Raw genomic sequence first — 27,643 nt, 5'->3', positions numbered from 1 at the left:
CCCCCCCCCCCCCCCCCCCCCCCCACCACACACACACACACACACACACTCCTCTAACCTCCAGTCCAAGGATCAGGGCTTCTTTCTACGACACACTGTACAAACATATGGGGGGGAGGGATAGCTCAGTGGTTTGAGCATTGGCCTGCTAAACCCAGCGTTGTGAGTTCAATCCTTGAGGGGGCCACTTGGGGATCTGGGGCAAAATCAGTACTTGGTCCTGCTAGTGAAGGCAGGGGGCTGGACTCAATGACCTTTCAAGGTCCCTTCCAGTTCTAGAAGATGGGATATCTCACATTGGTAGACACAGAGGAGAGGGGTGTGAGGAAGGCAAAGAGTAACAGAAGTCAGACCGTATGTTTACAGGGGTTAGCTATTGTGCAACTTAATGGTTCCAGACAGTTCAAAATCATCATAAATGAAAAACAAATAAACATAATCTGATATCCTCTACTGGCAATCAACCCAACCATCATCATTGACACTGACATTTAACTAATACTGGGTTTTCAGAATTCTAGTACTCTAAATAATAGAGGAAAACAATACTAAAAACAAGTGTGACCTAGTTTGTTCTTAGCAAGGTAGAAGGTCAAGCAAATAGCAAAAGGTACATATTTGGCCTTCAACGTTCTATTTAATCATAACTTCTGCCTCATGGAGTGTACCCCTATATTTCCAGAGTTGTTACTCTAACAAGCCAGTTCATTTGTCATTAATAAAATTAATTCATCCAGTAATACGTCTCAATCTATTTTAACAAAACCAAATGAAAGTCAAAATCCACTTAAATGTAATGCAACAAGCATTAAAATTGGGAAACTTCTTTCAAAATCAAAAAAGGGAAAGCTGAAGAATCTTCCATCTATTTTCCTTTTACCGATGACTCCAAAGTAGTATTTTTCAGATTGAGGCAGAGAAGAAACCAATTCAGTAAAGGAATCTAAATCTTTCTATATAGTTTAGGCCTTGATCCTGCAAATGACTCCACATGGCTGGACCCACTGTTCCTGTGCAGAGCCCTAAATGAGACACTTCACAGATGCAGTTAAAGGATCTGACCCTTGGTTCCAAAACCCTGACCTGGCCCTCCAAACAGGCACAGGAGTAGCTTCACTCAAGTAAGCAAAGTTATCCCCATGCACGTGTGGAAGATCAAGCCACATATACTAAGTACACTGCATGTGCGTCTGTGCGTATATAGATCTAAGTTTATTAATTTTACTTAAGGGTTTGTTGTAAGTATTTTGTTTACATTTCCCTTCCAATATTTCTTTAGAAACTGTGATACCACATTTTTTTAAATAGACACACTTGTCATCCCCTCCACACACACTAACAAAAGCCCCATACTTTTACAGGTCATAAGAAACATATAATTAAATTAACAGATGCATATTTCTGCCTTCTCTCCTATCTGTTTTCCTTGAACGCTATGCCAGATAGCAAATAAAAATCTGCATTTAAATAGAATATTTTTAATGTATGAAAGTGGGCGGCCTGAGGGTAAAAGGTATTGCATTCAGCTCGCCATAGTCACAAAATTGCATTCAAAATGTGACACTGCATTTTAAAAAATTCATTGAATATTTTTGATTTGTCATTCTATTACTTTCATTTTATTGTAAAAAAAAACCTTAGTCCAATAGTTTTTGTATCAAAGAATGTTAATAAAAATATTGTGATATGACATCGTTTTATCAGTTTAATTTTGAGAAAAGATTACATTCAATCAGATCTCATAAGTCACCATCTCTGATAATTCCTGCTATTATTCAGTGTGAAATTCAAGCAGTCTGAATTTATTAACATAAGTTGTTACAAATCTGCATTTTTAGACTTTGTCATAAAACGCAGCAGTCCAAACTCAGTGACCTGAATCTAACAGCCTTTCATGTGAAGTGGCCTTGCTATGCAGCTTCTCCTAACCCCTTACTTCTTTTATGGGTCAGGATACAGACACTACTTGCACTCTTCACTACTGACTGGGTCATAGTGAGAGAAAATATGAGCTAATCAAGGATCAGCAGTGCTTGATCACATTTAGGATGTGACTGTGCAAATGCTAACGAACATAGGCTCTGATCCAGCAAAGCACTTAAGCACGTGCTTAATTATAGGTACGTTAGTAGTCCCATTTGAGGACATCAGAATTACTCCTGTTTAAAGTTAAGCATGGGATTAAATGCATGGCTGGATTGGGGCCATAGTGCCTACATGTGTGAATAATTTCATTCAAGTTAACGGGACCCCTCAGTACACTCATTAGTGTCTGCTGGATTTGGCCCTGAATTTTCTTCAGATTGCATAGGCCTCTAGCAATGAGCAGAAGAGTGAGACCATGTTAGCACCAAATGACGTATGTTATAAAACAGGTGTCACATTATATTGGACAGACCACAGAAAGACAAAAATAAACCATTTTTGACACTGCATTATCAGGACAGCACCTCCAGGAAAAAACCTGTTGATTTCTAAATTATCAAAATGAGACAACATTAAAATGACACATGCACTAAAGGGTCCGGTCCTGCTCCCTTTGAACTCAATGGCAAAACTCCCACAGAATTCAGTGGGGGCAGAATCAAGCCCTAATTTAGAAAAACTCCTCTAGTTTAATGAGGACCTTAACCCCTGCAATACAATCCTGGCTGGAACACTGAACAATTTAGTATCTTACAAAATACTCTGTACGCCATTCATTCTAACGGTATGTCTACACTGCAATTAAAATCCCGTGGGTGGCCCATGCCAGCTGACTCAGGTTCACAGGGCTTGGACTAAGGGGCTGGTAATTGCAGTGTAGACGTTCAGGATTGGGCTGCAGCCCAGGCTCTGGGATTCTCTCACCTTGCAAGGTCCCATAACCCACACTGCAGCCTGAGCCCAAATATCTACACTGCAATTAAACAGCCCCTTACCCAAAGCCCCAGGAGCTCGACTCAGCAGACACGGGCCAGCCGTGTGTGTCTAATCGGAGTATAGATGTAAGGGGCCTGTCCTTTCTCCACTGTTTGATGGAGAGGTGTTCTCGCTAGCCTTTATCAGAGTAACCCTACTGCTGTCCACCCAGAGTGTTGCTTTGCACAGCAAGGAGAAGGCTCTCATTTAAACAGCTTTAAGTTCATGAGCCTAGATTTCCTGTGCAGGAAGTTACACCTAAGAACTGCTTTCTGAACATTTTCCATGGATCTAATCTGAGAATTGCTTACCTACATTGTCATTTATGTCAGATAAGGGACTTGGTTGCAATATGGATACTCATTTTTCGAGAGTAGATGCACTCCTACAGAAAGTTAAACTCACTGGGCCTGATTCTGCTCTCATTCACCCTGATTTTACACAAATGCAAACGCCATTAACTTGAACCTTCAACAGAATTGCTCTTGATGCAGCCAAAGAGAATCAAACCTGCACACAAAGATTGAGTGGTAATTATTTTATGTTATTAGGGAGCTGCAACCGTTGAAGTTTCTCGATGTCCAGGAGCATACTGGTGAGAGTTCAAACATTAAGGTCTAGTCTGTACCAGAAAAGGTTTGCTGGTATAGCTATACCCACAAGCCCTTCTACTGTACACACAGCTGGTACTGGCAAAAATGTGCTTTTGACAGTATAACGTACATCAGTTCCCTGAGCAAAATAAACTGTACTGGCAAAAACGATTTTATAGGTGTGTCTACACATGGTCTTTTGCCAGGATAAAAAAAGGTTGCAAAAAAGTCACACCCCCTAACCGACATCATTATCCTGGCTAAAGTTTCTAGTGTAGACCTGGCCTAAAATTTTCCAGTCCCTGCAGAAAGCCAAACTCTGTGCAGTCATTGGCAATGAATTGTGCAAAGCTCATCCGTATTGCCAGCCCCTGATAAACTCACTCCAAAATTCAGCCCTGAGGCCAATAGACTGTAATATTTAATTTCCACCCTTTCCTTAACCTTAACAGATGAGATTTCTCTTATGTTTAAAGAACAAACTGCCCAACAAACTCTGCCTTTAGAAAACCTGAAAATAAAAACAAAATTCCAAATTGATGGATGAGTCATCAACACCAAATTTCCAAGTAAGCAGTTAGCTTTAAGAATATCCTGCCAAAAAAAAAAAAAAAAACCCAAACCAAGTAAAATTTAATAAAAAGCACTCTGCAGGTGGCAGCCTCAGGTCCAGTCTACATCATAAAATATAGCGTAACCAGCTCCCCTAACACAACATGGCCTGACCTTGTGTAGCTAAGAGTCTTTCAGAAGCATATAACCGAGGAATGTGATTTCATGGACTTCGCAGGGCTGTAGGAGGATTTGTTAACACAATTACAACATTTTCATTTAAACACATTAAACATAAAACCCACTGATCCCACCATGTAGGCTGCTTGATAAATAATTACAGGTATTAGCAACACCTACATAGTTAAAGTTGCCTAATACTTTCCATCGTAAGCTCCTGTTTTCAGTTACTTATAACTCTGCCAAATTTTTAACCATTTGGGATATTTTCTATGTTGGCTCTCTGCCTCAGGCTGAATTTTATTTTTAAGTGTCAGCAAAAAGAAGTTAGCAACTTCCAAGAAGGACGGGAAAGAGGTAGTTTTGCCAGACACAAACTGTTTTAACTATCTTCAAAGAGCTCTAGCACCTCCATGATTTGGAGAGCAGGCATTTGTCTGATGGGGCACAGTCCAAGAAGTCCCCTTTGCAAAGCCACCAAGATTTGAGAGTTAAAAGCCTCTGAAAATCATCACTTGCACATGTTCAGTAAAGCTTCTTCTCTCATCATTCCTTCTGCACTGAGCGCACCCCCAGGTCCCCCCGGAGCCTTGTGTATAGTGATCCCAGAGCTAGAGCTCTGGACTGATGGCTGCCACAGCAGCAGCCACTACTATTCCCTTATCCCCCCTGGAGTAGGGAGAGGCAGGGAATCAGGAAGACCATGAGTTGTAGTATCAGCTGTTCCACTAACCGGTGTGCACTTCACAGCCCTTATCGAGCCACGCCTCATAGCCCAGCCTTAGGAAGCAGGCAGGCACTATTCATCCATTTTACCCCGGAGAGCTGGGTTCTATCCCTACCTCTGCCACAAACTCTCTAAGTGATGTCTGGAGAAACTATCTAAAGACCTTCATGCACGGAAGCTGAATTAAGGTTGCATGGGCAACTTAACTTTTGACATTTACTAACTTTTAAGTGTCTGATTTTGCAACCGTAATGTTCTTTTAACATAGTTTTTTTAAAAATTTAATTTAAAAAAATTAAATGCAAAACAGCTCCAGAATCTCCATTGCATGCAACTGTACAGGAAGAGAGGCTGTCTTTCAAGCAGGCAAGTCCCAAGTCATAGGTCAAAAACCAAACATCTGAAATTTCACCCAGAAACTGACAGGAAGCTATGATTCGGTTCTGGCTCCAGAACGTGTTAATCATATTAGGTACTACTATTCTGTAACCAGACCTCCCAATCAAGTGTATTTTCTAACACACATGGGACCTATTACATATAAGCAGGGTTGTTCTCTCTTCACCTCATCTTCCTCCTTTACCTACTCAACTCTGAATCTAGCCACAGAAAAAGATTCGCACACCTCCATCTGATCAGAATCACATAACAGCTCATCTTACCTAGCCCCCCCTCTCCCCCCCGTTCCCCTGATCTTTCAGCAGACACACATTGAATGTTCACCTGAGAATTATAAGCAACACTCCCACACCAGAGCCAGTAACCTCTCCACTTCCAGGCATTCAGATCAACATTTCCACAACACCATCCATCAGTCTGAAAAGCAGAAAGACTAAGGACACTCCCAAATCTAGGCCTTGATGGGGCTTCAAACGAGTTTGTGCTTACGTTTCTCTTTGCAGGATCGAGGTTAAAGTGCGATCAAAAGGCTGCACTGAAAGTTAACGGACCCCTGGAAACATCTTCTAGAGAAGATGCGGTGGAGGAAGATGACAAGAATGATGAAGACGGTAGCCTTCTCTTCTATAAAGCCTTAGATGGAGGCCAACAATAGGAACGAAGAACCTAGGAACACAGAGGGCATGTCTGAAACAAAAGATGGTCTGCACACAGAAGCAGCCTGATCCCATCCCTTCTTCTCCCACCAGCTTCCTCAAGACAATCTTATTCCCAACACAGTGATCACAACATTGTGGATGCTCCAACAAGGAAATGGATAATAAAAAGCTAGTAAGATAGGTAACTTAACACAATCAAGTTTGTAGTACCCATAGCACGTGAAACCACATATTCAAATCCCATCAACACAATCAAGTTTGTAGTACCCATAGCACCTGAAACCACATATTCAAATCCCATCAAGGGCAACTCAGCCCTTTATTTCCACCACCCCTGAGGAACAGAAATGGAAGTTTGCTGCGTGTGTCTGCCTGGTGGGGAGGAATTTCTTCACAATGAAACTTTAATATCTGTAGTCCAGCCTGCTCTATATGAATATTAAAGAGCCTATAGTGCTTTTGTTCATTTGTTTTTAAAGAGGATGGATTTGCCCAAAGGTACCTAGGAACAATTTCTTTTGCACTAAGCTGGATGACTGCTGACCTCTTTCCCCTCATTTAGATGAGGCTGTATTTCAATGCTGGAGCACACACACAGCTTCTGAAATGCTCTGGGATCCTTTACAACCTTTCACTATAGACATATGTAAAATATTATTAAATCATGTTAATTTAATGTCATGTTCAATTAGAAACAGGGATAAAAACCAAGAATATTTATCAAATGCATAACACAAAACCAAAAGAGATAGGACAAAAAACAAACAAACATACTTCCAGCTAAACCAAGAAGGTATTACAAATAATGGAAGTATAGTACACCAGTACTTGACATTATCCCATAAACAGCAAATTGCACCTCAGCTGAAATAGATATGTAGCTGTTCCACTTAGCTTAATTTTTCAAGGAGTTACAGGTTACACCCATTCTGCTGGCAAAAATGAGCTGGCTTGGGCAAAACAATGTACTGCAAAACATGGACTGTAAATGAGGGAGGACACCATTGCAATAAATATTAAATTACAAATTCTGAAATGCAAATCAGATATTTCTCCTCTGAGACCTTGCTAGACGAAAACCACCCCTTATGCTAAATAATAGACAAAAATCATCCCCTATGCTAAATAGACTGACCTGATTCCCCTCTCTCCTATACTGGTGTAACCAAATTGTCTCCTATGCAGTTACTTCTGCTGTACGCAGGTGTAGCTGAGACAACAATTAAGGCCTATCCATGAACATACTGAAAAACGAACTCTAATACTGGACTAGGAAAAAGCTAGTATTTGAGATGGGAAGAGGCTGTTTACAAAACCAAAATAAAATGGTAAACGTATTGTTGCTAGCAAGCAATACATTGTTTTAACATGTTATGATACTTATAAATATACAAAGTTTAAATAAGCAGATGACAGAAAGTTCCTTTTTGTCTACTGAATGTTTATTATTCTTCGCACATTAGCACTTTTTCCCTCTTACGTTATATCTTCTGCCATTTATAATTAATTTTAACAGCTTCTGCAACTTATCCCACAGGTTGTTGCTGTTTCTTTTAAACAGCATGCTGCTGAGAAATTGATTTGTTTGCTCCGTATGCCTACAGAAATCACATTATGAAATATGCATAAATGTCATTTCTTGGACTGCTTCTGAGGATTAGCAAAGAATAAAAGCTGGCTTTAAAAAACGAGACACACACACACGCGCGAAAGAAAAAGAAAAAACTTAAAACTGAATCTCAGTTCAGATTATTGGCAAAAAGAACATTCCATACCTGGGTATCCAACATGCCCTCAGATACATGGCTCAGATTGCTACCTAACTGGTACCCCAGTGCAGCTGTCTCTCCGAAGCAGAGGAACTCACAAGGCACACACCAAGTATCGTGGGGGTCAGAATGGAACTCTTCACGATAAAGTGGGCCAAGACTGCCACTTCCATCAAGTATCAGATGAGGACAAAGGGGTGTATGTTCCCTGACCCCCGTCAATATCGAAGGTTCACATCTGCCAAGTGTTGCAGATCTTGACTGCGTAGGAACTGTCTCCTGCCCAAGTATGCAAATCAGTCTGAGGATAGAAAATCCATGACCAAATCCCTATGAGGCTGCAGAGCACTACACAAATCCTAAGAGAGAGGGGAGGCCCGCTGATCATTTGCAGCCATGGAACAAACTAGTTCTGTAGCTATCCTGCCTACCTCCAGAACAGGAGCTGTGACCTCCCAGTGATAAACGAGCTAAACAACAGCCAAATAATTCAACTGCAGAGAGAATTTTCTGTCTACAAACCCTCACACACATTGGAGAGGACAATGGACTCATTCACATTTCCCCCAATTCACAAGGCAATAAGATACAGGGCAGAGCCTCACAAATTTCCCTGACTGAGCCTTCCCAATCTGTGTTCTGTCCTGCCAAAGGTCACCCCAGCAACCAGGCTGCAACAGTCTCAGCCCTGGTCTACACTACAGAGTTAGGTCGACCTAAAGCAGCTTATGTTGACCTAATTACGTCAGCGTACACACTACAGCCTTGCTCCTGGTGATGGAAGTGCCCTATTGTTACACTGACATCATAACTCCATCTCCATGAGAGGCACGGGGCTTATGTCGGTGTAGTTAGGGCGACACAGTGTCTGTTTAGATGTCTCCAGGCTGGAGCCATGAAATTGACAAGAAGGCCTCACAGCTCGGGCTTTCACCCCAGGAGAGTGGGGGGGGGGCTTCAGACTCCCAGCTGGGTGGTTGCCCGGGCTCCCCACTCCAAGCCAGGCTGTCCCCAGGCTCCCAGCTCCCCACTCTCAGATGGGCTGCTGCTGAGAACCTGGGTTCTCAGCTCCAGCACTCCCCGCCCTCCGTTAAGTCAGTGAAAGTGCTCCTGGTGAGGATGCGCACCACCAGCAGAAGGAGTGTAGCGTGGATGTGAACCACCACAGTAACTGCAGTGACTGTAAGTCGACCTAACGTAAGTCGACTTAAGTTTTTAGTGTAGACACGCCGAGTGGTGTCCACATGGGGAAGGCAGAACGGCAGACAGGTGGAGGCCCTGTGAGGGAGCAGGAAACACTTGCCTATTCCTACTAGACTTGGACTTGAAACCAGTGAAGAGCTCCTCTAGTGTAACGGGCCTATATATTGCTCAGGTTCTGGGCCTAAGGATTTAGGCCTGTTCTTACACAGGTACTAAAGTAGCAGACACTTTCTGTTATTATTTTACTCCTTCTATCAGATCTAATATTTAACTTTTGGTTACTCCACTTTTGCAGACACCTCCAGCTGCTTATGGATATGGAAATCCAAACAGATTACGTGTTTACTGTTTTAACTGCATTGTACATGGTATTAATGCATTTTTCAAACAGTTATTGTTTCATACATATCTATAGATAATTTACAAATATAATAGGATCTATTTCAGTAAAATATCATACACCACACACCGGCGCTATGCCTTGCACAGCCGTAATCAGGTTGGAAATGCAGATGGAGGAAGACGGGACTGAGATTCTTTAGGTTGTACCCTTCCCTTGCAAAGAGCATAATACATCTTAAAATCCACACAGTAGGACGAAGTTATTATAGAATGGACAGGCAGCACCTGCTATATTTAAGCTCGCACAACAGCTTTGGTATAAAATAGAGTGGAACACAATCTGATACAATACAAAATGAACTGTGATACAGGCTAATGGAGTACAATGCTGTGCACGGCAATAGAAAAAGCGTCTCAAAAACTGCAAATTAGTTCCTACTCAATGGGATCAGAGTGAGATCATTCTTTGAGACGAGTCCAATTGACTCAGTTCAAGCAGCAGCATGCTATGCATATGTTTAATAGATGTAATGGTAGACTGAGATGGAAGGCATTTTTCCCATGTTATTTTCCATTGCAAAACATATTGAATTACAAGTTCTGAAATGCAAACAAGGTATCTTTTCTCTGAGACCTTGTTAGACACATCACTCTCCCATATTATTATAGATAGCTGTCAAAATAGCCCAATGGGAGAGCTCTTCCATAAGCTTGCAAAAGTATAACTATCATAGTATCAACTAAATTCCATTAACAGCTACACAGTCATTTCGCATAATAAAAGTAAAGGCTCTTTATTTGTGATCTACTTATTTATGGCCATCTAACCAAGAAGCACTTATTTTTCCCTGATGCCTTTGTTAAAATTACAAGATAATTTGGAGTCGTTGCAAATATTAATGACTGATGACAAAATGCCTAAGGAAATTTGAGGCGGCTGTGACCTAGCGCTATTGACACAGTAATAACTCCTGTTCCTGAAGGAGTAAGCAAACTAACTCAAAGAATAATTATTTTTAATTTATGTCATCATAGAAAGTACTGAAATTGGGAATGCTGGAAATTCTGTGCAATGATTATGAAATTATATTTCTTCTCTTTTTTGGCTGTCTATAAGGTAATCAAGACTAGGCAAGGTTTTTCGGGAGGTGAAATTTTTCACAGCCCTGAGCAACGTAGCTAGGTCAATTTAATTTTTACATGTAGACCAGGCCTCAGTGCCCTTGCAATGAAGCAGCCGCTGATCTTGAAATCCTCACTCAGGCTAATCACCCACTGATCACCAGCACCTGCAGGTCTCTGAATCAGAAAGGCACATGTAACAGACAGAATGAAGGCAGAGAATGGGAATGGGAGATTTTTCTCCCTTTTAACAAAGATGTACAGTAGTTGATCAGAGTGAAGATGATAAATCCCCTAAACAACAAAGAACCCAGCTCCTCCAGATAGCTATTCCAGCATTACACAGAAAGAGAAAAAGAGAAATGGAGTGGTTGGATGTAAAGTTTTTTAAAGGTTACAGAGTTTTCCCCAAAAAAAGTTGCTCAAAAATCTTGTTGCCATTAACTGGATACAGATCATGAGTAAGGCTACGAGTTTGTCACGGAGGTCATGGATTTCATGACTTTCTGTGACCTTCGTGACTTCTTCAGCGGCTGGTGCGCCTGGCCCGGGGGCCACCTGAGCAGCTCAGGGAGCCCCGGGACCAGTTGCGCCGGCCGCGGCTGGGGCAGTCTCGGGCCACCTTACCCCCTTTCCCCAGCAGCAGCAACAGGAATTTCGGTGTGGGAGGGGATTGGGGTACAGGAGGGGGGAGGGCTCTGGGCAGTGCTTACCTCGGGGGGTTCCCCGGAAGTGGCGACATCCCTTGGCTCCTCGGCAGAGGGGCCAGAGGGCTCTGCGCGCTGCCTCTGCCTGCCAGCACAGCCCCCGCAGTTCCCATTGGCCGCTGTTCCCGGCCAATGGGAGCTGCGGAGCCGGCACTCGGGGCAGAGACAGCGTGCAGAGCCTCCTGGCCACACCTCCGCCTAGGAGCAGAGGGAGGGGGATGTCGCTTCCAGGCAGGCACAGAGCCAGTTAGGGAGTCTGCCAGCCCTGCCACCACCCACAGCATCTCCCGGGCTGCCCCTCTTCCCCGCGCCCCACCCCCACCCGATTTAGTTGGGTATATAGTAAAAGTCATGGACAGGTCACGGGCCGTGAATTTCTGTTTACTGCCTGTGACCTGTCCATGACTTTTACTAAAAATCCCCATGACTAAAATATAGCCTTAATCATGGGAAAGACTCAAGAGGCAGCAAACCCTAAAATGTAACCAATAAGAGGCCTGGTGATAACATTTATTTTTTGCCACTATAAAAGATTTTTCTCTGTAGTAGTTTACTTTTTTTTTTTTTAATTATTACTCCTTGATGGACATGATACTATTAATTTAATTTCAACTTGCATTTCGTATTAGTACAATCTACACTAAGTTATCTCTATGGCAGTAGCAAAATCACTTTATAGTGAGCTATATCATTTCAGAGTTAATTACATGTATTTTGGCTTTGATAAATGAAAATACCAGACAAGATTAACCGAAGAACAATCAATATGATCCAGCTATTAGACATCCTGATGGGCTACCCAGAGTACAAGGACAACCTATGGTAATCAACTAATTGAAGAATATGTACTAAAAAAAAATTAGGAAATCCAGACTTGAGTTTTAAAAATACCCCAGTAAAACTCACCAGGAAAAATGCTCTCACAAAACCGTGCAGGTCTTGCAGCTTGAGAGACTTTTCTTTTTTTTATAAACAGAAATGTTGCTTCATTGGCTTAAAACCAATTACTGTGATAAAACACTGAAAAGCAAAATGAATTTGGCTGGTGAATTCTGAAGAGTGTTTCTTATTTACATCTACCCAAACTCCTTTAATTGTATTTTTCTAATGCCTTCCGATTTCTGGAACTGCCAGAGATTGTTAAATAGTTTCATTTAAAACACTCTATTTATCTTGGTTTAGTCACACACCAGATCAAATTAAGCAGTCAAATACTAGAACAAATTAACCCTTTCCATGTCTTTTGACATGAAACCAATGGGAGGATGGGAGGAGAGGGGGACGGAAAGCAGTAATGCTGTGTCATCGCCAAGCAAATGTCAGTTAGCTTTACATTTCCAAAGAGGTGTGCAAGAGTAGGTGGAGTAAACAATAAGTACAAAGCTAAAGTGTTACCAAATGTTTTGAAAAATATGAATTGCACTCTGGAATTCCATAAATCTATGGTATGTAAGTACTATTAGCATAAATGCAGACAACGGTTAATCTACCTTAACCCTGATTAATGGTTGCAGTTGCCCATTAATACTAGGTATTTTAACTTACTACTGAAATTGATTAGTCAGTTAAGAATTCAATCCTAATGTTCAATAAAATTGCACTTTCTTTGCAAATGCACTATGAAATGAGGTGATGCATTTAACAGCACTCACATATATTACACTGCACGTAGCATAAAGATGAAATGTGCAGTGTAATCGGCACTGCTTGAACTATTTCATACACACCTGTAGTTGTAATGAGTGGTGGGTAGTGGCAGTTCTAAACACTCAATTCTCTTGGAAATAAAAATGTTTCCCTGAACTTCCACAGTACATGTAAATACTGTAGAGAATTGAAATCTAGAATTAAACTGGCATGTAACACAGATATGGGGGTGGAGGGCTGATGGTGAATCGTAGATGAGGGAGTGGGTTGGTACAGAGCAGGGAAAGCCACATGGACAAGGGCAACAGCTATCGTTCACATGGGACATTTTACTGGAAACTCTGAATAACTCCATTGCTGCACAGCCATGAAGCTATACAACCGTGGCCTGGAAATCAACTGCCACTGCATGACTCACTTCCTTGAAGAGGCATAAATGAAGAAGTCAGCATCTAGATCCCATGGGTCAGAGAGCCTTGACACAGCTGTGAGTCAGACAAGAGGAAAGGGACCAAGCCTGGCTAGCCATTGGGGAGAGAGTTGGGGCAGAGGTAAAGCCTGTCTGGAGCAGGTTGGAATAGAGTGAGCTGACCATGAGGGAAAGTTCAAGGTGATTCATGCCCAGAGGGAGTAAGGGTGTAGGGGTGGGCAGGAAGTGACTGGCAGGGGGTCCTTTTGGAGGGGGTTTTCTGATGCAGACTGAATAACCGACCCCTGACTCTCTCCCAAATGCAGACCTGCACTTTTTCCTTTTTCTAAAATCTCTAATTTATTAATTTTAAAGAGTTATTCTAGGGCAAAATATAGAAAGCACCCTCATCTCATTCCATCAAAAACCAAAACCACAAACCAAAACCTCTTGATGATAGTCAAACACCAAGAGGAAAATGTCAGTTTACTGTAACACTTTTTTTCTTAAAACATAATCAGAAGTTACAATATTTCACATGACATTATAGTGGTATTGTACTGCTCATAGCATGGTAGTTACAGGTCTGTTTAAGTTTCCATTATAACCCTCTCTTTCCAGGAGGGCAGTTGCACCATGGACGCTTACAATACTTAAGGCTAGAACTTTGCACGCAAACACCAAGCCCAGGGCTGGCCTCAAGGTTGGCAATTCTCCAGGGTACACATGCAAAAGGTGGCATTTCTGGAGTTAGAGGTGAATATTTACAATCAAAGGTTGGGATGAGAGCAAGTTCCACCTCACTCAGGCTTGGCTGACAATCTGAGACAACAGGAATGAGGGTTGGCTTTTTTTCCAATCCTCAGATGTTAAATGAGTCTTTGAAAACACGACAGCAAAATCTTTCATCATAAGAGAAATACACTTTAAAAACTGCCATAAATTAATCTTACATGAAGGAGTGTCTAAATAGAGAAAGACTATGCAGGTCCTCTCAGGGCACAGTTTACCAAGGGCCTGCCTTGCTAGCCCCTAAAGCAATCAACACATTACATCTTTTAGGTCATAGCCAAGTCATGCAAATGCAAAAAGGACACAATGAAAGGGCTGGCCTTTCAACTTCAAGCAGCAAAGACTCATGCTTTTAGATACAGAGATCCTGCGATCAAACCTAACAGCTGACCCTACAATGGACATTGTTATAGCAGCATTTTGCTGTTTGCTATTCTATAACAAAGTAGCTTTTATGTCCTTAAGGGCATGATCCAGCAACTCTCTGCACCCAGGACTCTCAATGGACGTAAACAGTAGGTTCTGCATGTGCAAGGAATGCAGGACTGGAACCTAAAGGAAGACACTGGTAGGTATTTTGCTGATATTTTTAAGCACGAGGACAAGGCATGAAGATTGGAGTAAAGAAGCTAGGATGACCCCTCTGTGATAGCAATGCTCATTTAAAATATTCCAAAGTTAGGCCTTATGGTGCTCCTTGTGATTTTCAAAACTCTATCTATTTGGGTATGTCTTCACTTACCGGAGGGTCCGGCGGCAGGCAATCGATGTTCTGGGATCGATTTATCACGTCTGGTTAAGACGCGATAAATCAATCCCAGATCGATCCCGGAAGTGCTCGCCATCGACGCCGGTACTCCAGCTCGGCGAGAGGAGTACGTGGCATCGACGGGGGAGCCTGCCTGCCGCGTCTGGACCCGCGGTAAGTTCGGACTAAGGTACTTCGAATTCAGCTACGTTATTAACGTAGCTGAATTTGCGTACCTTAGTCCGAAGTGGGGGCTTAGTGGGGACCAGGCCTTTGACTCAGTCACAGGAATTACAGGCTACAGAATAAAGATAGTTTTAAATTCTATGCAGTGCTTCCATATTCTCATGAATGTTCACAATTGCTCTCCGGTGAGCCACATCACCACCATTTACAGACTACTGCGTAAAACAGCAGCAGTTCACAAAGCTCCCTGGTTATATCTTGACAGGGTGGTCCACGTAAGTGGATCCAGGTCCCAGAAGTGTTATAGGGACCAGGGACATTTACAATCCCTGCTCTGCTCTCTACTTACTTCTGAAATCTCTGTACTAAATCTGGGGCTGAAAAAAAGATTTCATGTTAAAAGGTAACTTACAAAAAAATTTCCAGATACGCCTTTTTAGTTGTTTCATTACGGCCTTATAAAAGGCCTGAATACTTTTTACCCCTTCAAAGTTATTCTTCTCCTGATTATTTTCACATTGAAATACCAGGTTTTCTTGAGGGAAACAGAATGGTGTGATGGACAGGGCACTAGCCAGAGGTGCCTGAATTCTATGCTCAGCACTGCCACTGACCTGCTGTGCGACCCAGAACAAGTCATTTCATTTCCCTCTCCCTCTCCCCACCCCCTGTAAAATGGGGATAATGATACTTCCTTTCCTTTGTAAAATGCTTGGAGATTTACAAATGAAAAGCACCTATAAGCATTATTAAATTATCCTTGTTATCCTATTTTATAAACTCCTGACAAACATACATTCGGGAGAAAAGTTCTCTTTGGGTTTGCCTAGATTAGTAGAGTGGTCACGGTTAGCTACCACATTAAAGTCAGCCCTAAAGTAATCTGCATCTAACCTGAGGGAAAGTTCTTGGTTAGGTTGGGGTCAGCCAACACATGTTATCTAATGTCTAATCTCACCCTCATCTCTTAATTTAGACAAACCCTGTGTTAGATTTGAACACCCTGGCCCTTCAGCTAACGTCTTGGAAAGCTCCCATTCTAGTTCTCTGGTTCTCCAGCAAAGATAGGGGAGACAAGAACTAATACTCCTGATATATCTAAGGTGAGAGACAAATCTTTCACGGCTGCCTTTACATACCCCAAAGACCAGGTCACCTCTGTAAAACCCATCCTCTCACAGCCCTTGCTACTGCCAGTCTGCATGTCCCTCACATCACTATACCTTGCAGAGTCGATTCTTCTCTAGGGGGCACTCGGCCTCTTTAATTGACAGGAGGCCCCGGCACCTGTTGAGTGGATTCAGCATATTGCAACAGTGAGACAGGAAGATTAATGCCAGCAGGGGCAGAACACTTAGAGCTCTGTTATGTTGGGTAGACGGGTGGATTCGTTCTCTTCTTTGTATCTCCTTTGAGCCATATCACCACCTGTCCAACACTGCAGATTTCAGAAGGAGTGAGTCAAGGCTCCCTGAGGCTCACCCCTGCCCTCCTTTATGTGCTACTGATGGCAGCAAAGGGGCCTTATAAACCAGTGACTAAGTAAAACATTTCAAAGGGAGAATAAATCAACCGTTATTATATTGCTGGAAAAAATATTACCAAAAGGAGCCAAAGGAAACTCAAGCACATCACTCGCCCCGAGAGTATTAAGCTTTAAATAGTAAATTCCCAGCTATATAGGCAGGACATTCTTTCCAGATTTCATGCCATTGTGCCTATGGTACTTGCTTGTTTTTAAATCAACTGGGTGCTTCAAACTATATACATAGATGGTGTGTGTGTGACAACATTCGTTCTCCTAAGCATTTATTTGGCAGGCAGTATGGGGTCCCAAGGGTTAAACTGACAACTCAAAGTGAAATTAACTCCTCGTGATCTGCAAGGTTACAACAAATATGCACATATTTTTTTAAAAAGATGTAGGAAGACATTAGCCAGAGTGTCGTGTTACGGACTTCAATGCAAGACATATCCAGGTTAGAACACGACCTTTGAAATCTGCATCTCTGGCCAGCACAAGTGAATCACACTGCAGGAGTGGGAGTCATTGGCCTGTCTTTCTGCAGATCCTTTTGTTCTACTGATGTCCACTTTCTCAGAGTCTGCCTACAGATGTTCACATGACGACAGAGAAGGGAACTGATCACAGAACGCAATGATGCCAGAGGCCCTTGATTGCTTTTATTCTAGTGCTTCTGTGCATCCATATAACATAGCCCATTTAGTCCCTATTGCTCTTAATTAAGCCTTACTCAGTTGGAGCTTAATCCTACCACTATTACTATGCAACCAGCACTGAATACTTTGATAATAAGGATTTGAGGGAGAAAAATGACTCCATAGCTCAACTCAAGCCCCTCATAGGTTTGAGGCGGGCAATGAAACACTTAAAAAATAAAAATAATGGGAGCATGTGAGGCGCGAGCCTAAAACAGCTGCAGTCCTGGCAGCAGCAGCTCCAGGAACCAGTGCTCCAAGCGCGTGCCTGGGGCGGCAAGCTGCAGGGGGCGCCCTGCCGATGCCTGCGAGGGCGGCAGTCAGGCAGCCTTCGGCGGCATGCCTGCCGTGCTTGGGGCGGCAAAGAAGCTAGAGCCGCCCCTGAGTCCTGGGGCTTTTCCTGGCTCCATCTTGGCTCTGTCACCACGGTTCAAACTGCACCATGTTCAAATGAACTAGTCTGTGTATTTCCAGCCATATGCTACCACTATTACTATGCAACCAAACAGAAGTTGCCTGTGTTCATATGGTCTACTGCACACATGTAATAATTACGGTGATACTTAGCACTAATACAGTGCTATCGTCTGCAAAGCTCTTTACAACCATTAATGTAGGTCAGGCTACCCCAGAAGTATTAACACATGGGGGAAATGACTATTTTTAAAAGTGGAGTATATTTTTGTCATAACAGCTACATATATTTTCCAAAGGTGCAGTTTGATTTCATTCATTATTCATCAGAAACAATAAATATGAATGTGCTTTGTAAGAAATTCTCCCTTATTCAGCAAAAAACTTGAGAAGAGGTGGTTATTCACCCATACCTGGAAGTTCTTTGAGATGTGTGGTCCCTATTTGTATTCCAAATGCAGGTGTTCATGCACGTCATGCACCAAGTTTTCAGCAGCCGTGTCCATTGACCTGCGCGGCCCTCCTACATCACCATGTGCTCCAGGCAAGGTTAGAAGAGGCATGCGAGGTGACGTGACCTCAGTCTCCTTCTACCCAGTCTCCCTCGTACCACTGCATATAGAGAGTCCTCAGCAGAGGGGACGGTGGGCGGGTACTGGAATACAAATAGGAACCACACACAGGGGTGCTGGAACAATTTGTTTAGTGGGGATACTGACAGCCATTGAACCAAACTGTAAACCTGTATATATGATGGAAACCACTTCAAGCCAGGGGGTGCAGCAGCACCCCCAATACCTTTAATTCAAACACCTATGACTACACATCTCAAAGAACTTCCAGTTACAGGGGAGTAACCTCCTCTTCTTCTTTGAGTGATGGTCCCTATATGTATTCCAAATGTAGGTGAGTATGGACCAGTGATCAGCTTGGAGATGGGTGTGAGGCCATGATAGGTAAGGCCTGCTTTAGGACTGCCTACCCCATGGTCATGTCCGTGGCTGCCCACTAGTCGATACCGTAGCATGCGGTGAAGGTGTGGATGAAACGCCAGGTCGCCACAAGTCAGCTCTCGTACCAGGGGACATCCGCCAGGGAGGCTGAGGTGATCGTGTGCGCCTGCGTGGAGTGGGCTGTAATCCTGGCGGGCGGTGTGACCCTGGAGTGCACACAGCATTCCACGATGCACTCAGAAATCCATTTGGACATGTGCTGCGAGGAGCGGGCCTCTCCTGTTGACTGTTCTGCAATGGCCACAAAGAGGCTTGGGAAGGCATGGGTCCTGTCCCAGTAGGCCAGTGCCCTGCGAACGTCCAGGGAGTGCAGTATTGTAGCGGGGTGGACACCCGCTCTTGCCTGGCAGGGCTTGAAAGCAGCCCTGCAGAGGGCTGCAGCTCTAAAAGCTGGGCTGATTGGGGAAGTAGCCACAGCTGGGCCACGCCCCAATCAGGCCCCAGCTGGCCTGTGTAAGAAGGCTGGGAGCCAGGAGCTCAGCAGTCTCTCTCTGCACTCAGAGAGAGACAAGGGCCTGGCTGCAGGGAGGTAGAGACAGAGTACCTGAGTGGAGCAGGGCTGGGGACAGGCTGAGGAGCTCCAGCCTGGAAAGCCCCAGGCTGCGGCCTGGTAGGAGGTCAAGGAGTACTGGGGGTTGCAGAGGGCAGCCCAGGGCTAGGCCAAGGCAGCAGGTCCAAACCCCCCTTGCCAGTGATGAGTGGCCTATACTGCAGTCTGCCACAGGGAGTGGGGGCTAGTTGGTGACTGGCAGTGGCCTAGTGCTGAGGCAAGGTGGGGATAGTGGGTGGGGGTTCCCCAGGGAGGGGAGACCCAGATCTGTGGGGTACTGCCAGGGGGCAGCATCCCAATAATAGAGGCACTGGGTCCTGGGAAGGACACAGGTGCCAGCAGAGGACAAGGCAGATCACCGGCCTGCAGAGGGCGCTCCAGAGGCTGGTGAGCTAATTCCCTGGATGACCATTAAGAGGTGCCGCAGGGGTGAGTCCCCTCCTCTACAAGTATCCTGTCCATGGAGTGTCATGCAGCTTAGGATGGAAGACCGGGAGATGGATGAACTGGTTAAGATGGAACTCAGAGAGGACTTTTGGGAGGAATTTAGAGTGAAGGCACAAGGAGTCTTTGTGAAAGACGTATCATGGCCACTAGTTCGCTGACCCTCCAGGCAGAAGTGATGGCCACAAGGAAGAGGACCTTCATGGATAGATGAGTGAGGGAACTTGTGGCCAATGGTTCAAAGGGAGGCCGGTGAAGGCAGACAACACAAGATTGAGGTCCATGGGAGGGGATGGGGTAAGGACTTGTGGGAAGCACTTTGTCAGGTCCCTCAGAAATTGGGCAGTAGTAGGGTGAATAAACAGCCCCCCAGTGGACAGACGGTTGGTAAGTGCCGCAGATCAAACTGAGTGCGAGACCTGAGTTCTTGAGCTCCAGGAGGTAGTCTAGGCACAGAAACAGCCAGGAGGGGGAGGTGGTGGCATTGCACCCAGGTGAAGCGCTTCCATGGTGCTGTGTAGCACACCCTCGTGGATTCCCATCTATTGTGTGTACGTATACGGTGGACAGGCGACAAACAGGCATTGTCTACATGCAAACCCCATCCAAAAACCAGGCCATCAGTTGGAGCGGGCCTAGGTTGGGGTGGTGAATCCTGACGTTCTCTTGGATGATTAGGTTTGGCAGAGCGGGGAGGCTGATCAGCCGGTGCACAGACAGTGTGAGTAGATCAGGAAACCAGAGCTGCCAAGGCCAGCGTGAGGGTATCAGGACGACTGTGGCTTGGTCTCGGCAGATCTTGCGGAGGACCCAGGGAAGAAGGGGGATGCGGGGAAAGGCGTACCGGAGGCCACCGCACCATGGAAGAAGAAGGTCGTCGCCCATGGAGTCCTGACCCCCCGGGAGCAGTAGAGGAGGAATTTGCGGTTCACCCATGTGGTGAAGAAATCCAAAAGGGGGGTGCCCCAGACCCAACAGATGGAGCCGAGAGTGGGTCATGGAATTCCCACTCGTGGCTGAGGTACCAGGTCCAGCTGAGTAAATCCGCCAGGGAGTTCTGCATCCCCAGAAGGTATGGGCATGATGCTGTGGCAGATACACCAGTTCCAGAGGCAGGTAGTCTCCATGCAGAGCAACCGGGCTCTGGTGCTGCCCCATCTGTTTATCTATGCCACTCCTCAGCAGCCCTGCAATTCTGCATTTCAAACTACCAAGCCCTGCTGGCGAAGTATGATTTTAATAATTATGCCAAGCTGGCAGAGTTCTTGGAGGACATCCCACAGGAGAAACGTCAATGATTCCAGTCCCTGCTGGAGGAAGACCACCTGGTGGCCAATGCCAGCTTCCAAGCTACAGTGGATGTAGCAGACACGTCCTCCTGCTCTCTGGCCATGGGAGTGGTGATGAAGCGGGAGGCATGGCTCCAATCATCTGGTTTTCCCAAGGAGATCCAATCCACCAGGCCAATGCTCAAACTACTGAGCTATCCGTCCCCACAAGCCAGGCCAACCACATGCAGCTCCAGTATGTTGATGTGCATGTGCACCCCCCCAGCGGTGGGGGGGGGGGTTGTGCTTTTGTTTCGGCAGAGTGAATCCACCAGCACCTCCCCTTTGATGAGGACAAGTTATTCTCCACTAAAACGGAGGGCACCCTGCACTCTATAAAAGATTTGTGGTTGACCCTCCAGTCTCTTGGGATTTAGTCTCCCCCCCCACCCCCGCCCCTGCAACCTAAACCGCCATTCTGCCCATGCCCTTCCCCACTATACTAACCCACCTACACCAGTTATGGGGAGCTGGCCCACTGGTGCCCCCAATTCCAGCACCCCAAAGCACTGGCCTGCTAAACCCAGGGTTGTGAGTTCAATCCTTGAGGGGGCCATCTAGGGATCTGGGCAAAATCAGTACTTGGTCCTGCTAGTGAAGGCAGGGGGCTGGACTCTATGACCTTTCAATGTCCCTTCCAATTCTATGAGATAAATTAAATATATAATAATATATGGGTGGCATGATCTCTGCACTCAAGAACTTACAGTTTAAAAAGAGATGGGGGCCAGATTATGATAGGCACAGGTCTTGTTAGATCCATTTCTTTAACGGGGGGGGAGGGATAGCTCAGTGGTTTGAGCATTGGCCTGCTAAACCCAGGGTTGTGAGCTCAATCCTTGAGGGGGCCACTTAGGGATCTGGGACAAAATCAGTACTTGGTCCTGCTAGTGAAGGCAGGGGGCTTCAGGGTCCGCTCTAGGAGATTGGATATCTCCATATATTATATTATATTTATTATGTTTTGCTACCTTATCTGGAGGTAGAGTAGTGTTGATGTGCCCGTGCCATGGCCATGTGCACTACCAGCAAGATCTGAGGGAGGGAAAACAGGAAGTCAGCCCCCTTAGCTGGCATAAAGCACCTGCCTTCTGCCCTCTTGGGCGTTGGTGCGCAGGATGCTGGCGTGCACCATGCTGCCCGGGCAGTTGGTAAGTTGGTCTCATTAATAGGCAAAGCTACACAAGCGGGTCCAGCAGAAGAATGTCCAGCAGTTGGTGATGCTGGTCCTGGGGACCTCCTCCAGAGGGATGCCCTAGTCAAAGGCCACCCTCTGCAGCAACTCCTGGTACTGATAATGATCATCAGGAGACAAGACGGCCAGGTGGATACGGGCCTCGTCCAGAGAAGAGGCTGCTGCTGTTGGGACTGGTTGTACCGGTGGTGCTGGGTCAAGCTCTGGGTCCAAGCCAACCGGTTCCGGCAGTGGGGCTAAGGTGGGAGGTTGTGATGCTACCAGTGGTGGGTACAGCTGGTGATAAGGATCCCAGGGCCATTGCTGCCACGAGGTCAGGTCCTGGTGGTACTGCGGGCCCCAAGGATGTGGGTACCACCCCAGTGGGACCAGAGTGTAGTACATCTGGTGAGACGGATGCTCGGAAGTCCGAATCATGCTGGGAGCCCAGGAAAAAGGATGGTTCTGCCGCCAAGAAGCCCTTCAAGTCCGAAGATGCCTCCGGAAGTAGTGGAGCCATCAGTGTGGGCGGTGCCACGACCGGTGGAGGTGGATCTTGACTCAGGAGGAACGACGCATCCACTGATGTTGGAGGCTGTAGAGCCGAGAGAAGCAGCAAGGGTGGGTACAGCAGTTCTAGGTGGGTGGCAGGGACCAGCATTTCCATCCGTCCCAGTGTCCAGGACACATCCCGTTGTCCACCAAACCAAGGAGGGGTGCTTGGAATAGAGCCTGGAAAATCCTGCTGCGGCTGAGAGGCTCGCGCCAGTGGACTATCATGCCCCTGGGTCATCACGGAGACCTTCAGTGCCAATGGGTCTCTCTGCCATCTAGCCTTGCCCTGTCTTGGAGGAGGGTGAGTCATTGTGCAACATCTCAACTGACTGAGCCAAACTCGGGGAGGGAACACAGTGTACCGCAGAGGTCCATGACGGGGACCTGGTGCAGTGTTCATAAGAGCACTTTTGGCTCTCCTTCACCACTTTCTTATGTCTTGGCAGAGCCGAAGGATCCGGGGGGGAGGTGAGGGCAGAGGACTCACCGCCGGTGAAGGGCAGTGCGATGCCAGAACCGACAGTCCACAATCGGACTCCACACGAGGCTGGAGCGCCACCTCCGGGAGGCACTTGTGGAGACACAGGAGGCAGGCTTCATGGGTCCTCAAAGGAAAGGACTTACAAACGTCATAGCATGCTGCAAGGTGCGCCTCGCCCAGGCAATAAAGACAATGAGTGTGCTCGTCACTTACAGAAAACAATCAAGGACACGAGGAGCAATTTTTAAACCTCAGACCACAAGCCATAATCCCCCAACTCGGTCAGGGGAGGCCCCTTACGGGACTACTATTTATACTAACTGACTAACTATTTACAGGTTTACTATGACGAAAAAGCAGACTAACTAACTATGTACAATGGACAATTGTTCTTGTAGCAACTATGAGCACACAAAAAGAGGCTTCCGATTCTGACCATGCGGTAACAGGGAACTGAGGGCGTGCTGCCCCACACAGCCTCTTATAACTTCGCCGATGGCGATGTAGGATGGCTGCATGGGTCAACGGACACTGCTGCTGCTGAAAATTTCTGGCTCCAGCGCATATGCGCACTCGCATTTCGTACACATATAGGGACCATCACTCAAAGAACTAATTATTTCCATATTCATATACAGCCACATTTGCAATACTACATTTAAGGTCCTATCATCACTTCATTATCAGCTTCCCCCTCTACATTCAGAGGTTTAGCAAACTCTTTTGAAAAAAATCCCCCATAGGCAAAAACTCAACATGCAGGAGTCTTGGTACTGGAAGGAATCTTTATGGAAAATCTGCAGTACAAAAAAATTCTGTCCAGTTGGTTTTAAATTATAAGTATGTAAGATTATATATAGAATGCAAAACACACATACATTTTGAGACTCTCCTTTGTACTCAGTTGTACCTAGGGTCAGTAGAAAAATTGAAAAAGTAACAAAACTGGCAAACATTTTAATGAACTTGTCACTTAGTTAAAATGGAAAATTGCAGGATTTTTCCCATTAAAACAAACAGGGATATCTTTAAAATGGTGTACTTTTCTATTAATTTCATTTACTATTTAAATTAATGTATATTATACTCCCGCATCTCCTTTGTAATAATAATTAATTATTATTATTATACTGGTACTTTACAGATAGGATTTTCAGAATGAGTCAGCTAACAACTGCCACTGACTTAAATGGGGGCAAAGTCAGGCCAATCCTAAGCACTTTCGTACAGCACTTTTAATCCATAGGGTGGGTTTTTCAAATTTTAGATCAATCATCCAAGGATTTGAAAGCACTTCACAAACATTACGGCCCAGTCCACACTATAATTCATAACTGTGATTTCGTACCCAGTTAGAGGCACAGTCACTTCAATCAATTACAAGAGACGTAATTCATTTGGCTTCCACACAGCTGCTTTTCTGTCCATTTGTCTGTCCATTCGAACCACGCCACCAGGGCTGGCTCCAGGCACCAGCCCACCAAGCACGTGCTTGGAGCGGCACCTTGTAAGGGGTGGAGGGGTGGCGCTCAGAGTTTTGTTTGTTTGTTTGTTTTGGCGGGGCGGCGCTCGGGGGGGTGTTTTTATTTTTGGTTCGGCGGGGCAGGGCACAGGGTGGTTGTTTTTGTTTCAGCGGGGCAGCACTGGGGAGGGTTGTGTTTTTGGTTCGGCGGGGCGGGTTTTTTTTCTTTTTTTTCCACTTGAGGCGGCAAAAAAGTTAGAGCCAGCCCTGCACGCTGCCTATTCCCATTTGTACCAAGGCATTTAAGAAAGTCTGGCTAGCAATACTACAGTGCCTGCGCATTGAATACTGGACTCGATCCACAGCCTGTTGAAGCCAACAGAAAGGTTCCCATTAGTTTCAGTGGGCTCTGTAATAGGCCCATGGTGCCCAGAAGACATGCACACATGAGGCAATTCACACTGGGATGTTCTACTGCACAGACTACTGGGTGAAAGGAGCACTAGAACTTGACAAACCAATTACACAGTCACAACTAGGGCTCCTTTTTTCATGACCAAAACCAAAAGTGTGCTGGACCATGTAGCAGTACATGGTCTGATCTGCTCCTGCTTTTTTGCTCCACAAAAACATGCTCAGACTTCTCTGGTTGGATAGCCACACCATGCTGCTAATTTCAGGCTCCTCCATCAACAGATTTACAATTTTGTGCAATGTTCCTTGTAGCTTCCGCCCTTTTCCCAAAGCCCAACAGAAGAAGTCTCCCTTCCTGGAGATCTCTCTGCCTCAAGGCTCAGCTAGCCCTGCTTCTCTCCCCTGCCCTTCCTTCTTGTGCCTCTCTTATCTGTCTTGAGCGAATGGACTAATTGTCTCTTTAGCTTGCCCAGTCCCCCCACCTGATTAGAATTAACTTCACTTACCCCAATCAGCCTCCTCTGGGTAACTAATTGTTGGAAGAGTGATCAGAGTGCAAGCTCCCGTTAACTCCCTGCACTGTCAGAGGCCGGTATTAGAAAGACAGCCGAGTGCCAGCCCTAGGCCTCTGGGGTGGTGAAACACTTTGATAGATACCACAGTTACTAACTGAATAACAGCAATAAAACAATAAGACTTGACATTTATATGGTGATTTTTGTTATCAAAGCTCTTCACAGATATTAACCAAAGAGACCATGAGCTTATGTCTTGAGCTGGAAGTTAAGTACCATACTGCAAACATGGAAGACTCTGTATGATGAGACCTCCCTCCTCCCGACGTCCCATGCCCCACAGTCCTTTTCTGGTCTAGGCAACGAGATAGGAACGTCTTGCTGGTGGGCAAAGAGAGACATACTAGGTCATCAAGTCACACTTGCAGGAACAATGCAGGATTGCTCTCTCTAATATATTTTCTATGGCTTTGTCTGATGTAGTTTTAAACATCCTGTGCAACTGGGCTTCACCACATCCCTTGGAAAATTAATTTTCAAAAATGTTAATAATTCGTTACGTTATCTACACAAGTTCCAAGTAACTCACAAGGAAAAAGTGGCTACACTTTGGAATCCAGGCTCAGTGGAGCAATTTATAACTATATCAGGAGACTGTGATGCAGTTTGGACATTGAGTCCAGAGGAATTGTTGAGCACTGAAATGTCAGACTCCACTGATCAAACCTGTACTGTTTTTGCTCTAGTTTTAGACTCATTTGCCTTTGGCTATTTCAAACTCCTACAGGTTGCCTGCGAAAGGAAACTAAGCCTTATGTGACTTCAGTTACACTCACTGTCGCTATTAGATTCCCTTTGCATTTGCTAACATTTACACACACAGATTTTAATATACTGCATTAGCTAAAATACTTATTGCTGCATTTTTCATTGTTCTGCATTGGGTATTGTGATTGCAGGACTTCTGTCTATTCTGCACAAAAGATCTTTGATATTATTTAGTGGGTTAATGAGGGCTTAACAGAAAGCTTATAGCAAGGGATAATGGGGCTGATTATATAATGGCATCTTTTTAAAAGTAACTTGGCTTGATTCTGCTGAGGTTATAGTGAGCTCCAGACAGCTGAGGTTCTGGCCTATTCATGGTAGCAATGTTGTGGAGAAATGTAGTTCGCTGTGCAACTGCTCTTTATAGGGTCCCCCCCCCTCTAATTTTAGATTTAACTTCTCTCACAGCATAGGACATTCAGGATGGATAATAACTAGGGCTGTCGATTAATCGCAGTTAACTCACGTGATTAACTCAAAAAAATTAATCACGATTAATCACAGTTTTAATTGCACTGTTAAACAAGAGACTACCAATTGAAATTTATTAAATATTTTGGATGTTTTTCTACATTTTCATATATATCTTGTATTCTGTGTTGTAACTGAAATCAGTGTATATTTTGATTACAAATATTTGCACTGTAAAAATGAAAACAGAAGAAATACTATTTTTCAATTCACCACATACAAGTATTGTAGTGCATTATCTTTGTCCTGAAAGTGCAACTTACAAATGTAGATGATTTTTTTTGTTACATAATTGCACTAAAAAACAAAACAATGTAAAACTTCAGCGGCTACGAGTCCACTAGGTACTACTTCGTGTTCAGCCAATCGCTAAGAGAAACAAGTTTGTTTACATTTACAGGACATAATGCTGCCCTCTTCTTAGTTACAATGTCACCAGAAAGCGAGAACATGGCACTTTTGTAGCCAGTATTGTAAGGTATTCACGTTCCAGATATGCTAAACATTTGTATGTCCCTTCATGCTTCGGCCACCATTTCAGAGGACATGCTTCCACGCTGATGATGCTCGTTTAAAAAAAACAAAACATTAATTACATTTGTGATGAACATCTTGGGGGAAAATTGTATGTCCCCTGCTCTGTTTTACCCACATTCTGCCATATATTTCATGTTACAGCAGTCTCAGATGATGACCCAGCATATGTTGTTGTTCATTTTAAGAACACTTTCACTGCAGATTTGACAAAACACAAAGAAGGTACCAATGTGAGATTTCTAAAGATAGCTACAGCACTCGACCCAAGATTTAAGAATCTGAAGTGCCTTCCAAAATCTGA

General features: G+C 44.7%; 1 protein-coding gene across 2 annotated transcripts in view; it reads right to left on the bottom strand.

The window, feature by feature from the left end:
- The window catches only part of CTBP2 (C-terminal binding protein 2), a 224,740-nt gene that overhangs the window by 166,813 nt on the left and 30,284 nt on the right, over positions 1 to 27,643 (bottom strand). The window contains exon 2 of one of the 2 annotated variants that reach the window (XM_034775258.1): positions 5,842 to 6,018. The exons of the other annotated variant lie outside the window; for it this stretch is intronic. The gene's annotated coding sequence lies outside the window, so the exon portion shown is untranslated. The remainder of the gene's footprint in view (positions 1 to 5,841; positions 6,019 to 27,643) is intronic. 2 annotated transcript variants of the gene reach the window in all.

This window comes from Trachemys scripta, chromosome 7, assembly GCF_013100865.1.
Source record: "Trachemys scripta elegans isolate TJP31775 chromosome 7, CAS_Tse_1.0, whole genome shotgun sequence".
Taxonomy (NCBI): Eukaryota; Metazoa; Chordata; order Testudines; family Emydidae; genus Trachemys; species Trachemys scripta.
Note: the sequence above shows the minus strand (reverse complement) of the source record. Positions and strands in the feature narration are given on the sequence as shown.